Source organism: Oncorhynchus nerka, unplaced genomic scaffold (genome assembly GCF_034236695.1).
Source record: "Oncorhynchus nerka isolate Pitt River unplaced genomic scaffold, Oner_Uvic_2.0 unplaced_scaffold_5168, whole genome shotgun sequence".
Classification (NCBI taxonomy): Eukaryota; Metazoa; Chordata; class Actinopteri; order Salmoniformes; family Salmonidae; genus Oncorhynchus; species Oncorhynchus nerka.
The window spans coordinates 1-1,425 of NW_027036138.1; the positions used below are offsets into that span (position 1 = coordinate 1).

General features: G+C 45.7%; 1 long non-coding RNA gene across 1 annotated transcript; it reads left to right on the plus strand.

Moving 5' to 3' along the window:
• Positions 1 to 9: 9 nt before the first annotated feature.
• On the plus strand, positions 10 to 983 carry LOC135566403 (uncharacterized). Its single transcript, XR_010462072.1, has 2 exons — positions 10 to 633; positions 696 to 983. It is a non-coding gene; the product is annotated as an uncharacterized LOC135566403 (long non-coding RNA).
• The last annotated feature ends 442 nt before the right edge of the window (positions 984 to 1,425 follow it).

Below are 1,425 nucleotides of genomic sequence, written 5' to 3' on the forward strand. Positions count from 1 at the left end.
ACAGGCCCATTAAAGGTGGTAGAGTACACATACAGGCCCATTAAAGGTGGTAGAGTACACATACAGGCCCATTAAAGGTGGTAGAGTACACATACAGGCCCATTAAAGGTGGTAGAGTACACATACAGGCCCATTAAAGGTGGTAGAGTACACATACAGGCCCATTAAAGGTGGTAGAGTACACATACAGGCCCATTAAAGGTGGTAGAGTACACATACAGGCCAATTAAAGGTGGTAGAGTACACATACAGGCCCATTAAAGGTGGTAGAGTACACATACAGGCCCATTAAAGGTAGTAGAGTACACATACAGGCCCATTAAAGGTAGTAGAGTACACATACAGGCCCATTAAAGGTGGTAGAGTACACATACAGGCCCATTAAAGGTGGTAGAGTCCGCATACAGGCCCATTAAAGGTGGTAGAGTACACATACAGGCCCATTAAAGGTGGTAGAGTACACATACAGGCCCATTAAAGGTGGTAGAGTACACATACAGGCCCATTAAAGGTGGTAGAGTACACATACAGGCCCATTAAAGGTGGAGGTGTGTACATACAGGCCAATTAAAGATGGTGGTGTACATACAGGCCCATTAAAGGTGGTAGAGTACACATACAGGCCCATTAAAGGTGGTAGAGTACACATACAGGCCCATTAAAGGTGGTAGAGTCCGCATACAGGCCCATTAAAGGTGGTAGAGTACACATACAGGCCCATTAAAGGTGGTAGAGTACACATACAGGCCCATTAAAGGTGGTAGAGTCCGCATACAGGCCCATTAAAGGTGGTAGAGTACACATACAGGCCCATTAAAGGTGGTAGAGTACACATACAGGCCCATTAAAGGTGGTAGAGTCCGCATACAGGCCCATTAAAGGTGGTAGAGTACACATACAGGCCCATTAAAGGTGGTAGAGTACACATACAGGCCCATTAAAGGTGGTAGAGTACACATACAGGCCCATTAAAGGTGGTAGAGTACACATACAGGCCCATTAAAGGCGCGGTGTACAGATAAAGGCCCATTAAAGGTGGTAGAGTACACATACAGGCCCATTAAAGATGGTGGTGTACATACAGGCCCATTAAAGATGGTGGTGTACATACAGGCCCATTAAAGATGGTGGTGTACATACAGGCCCATTAAAGGCGCGGTGTACAGATAAAGGCCCATTAAAGGTGGTAGAGTACACATACAGGCCCATTAAAGATGGTGGTGTACATACAGGCCCATTAAAGATGGTGGTGTACATACAGGCCCATTAAAGGTGGTAGAGTACACATACAGGCCCATTAAAGATGGTGGTGTACATACAGGCCCATTAAAGGTGGTAGAGTACACATACAGGCCCATTAAAGGTGGTAGAGTACACATACAGGCCCATTAAAGATGGTGGTGTACATACAGGCCCATTAAAGGT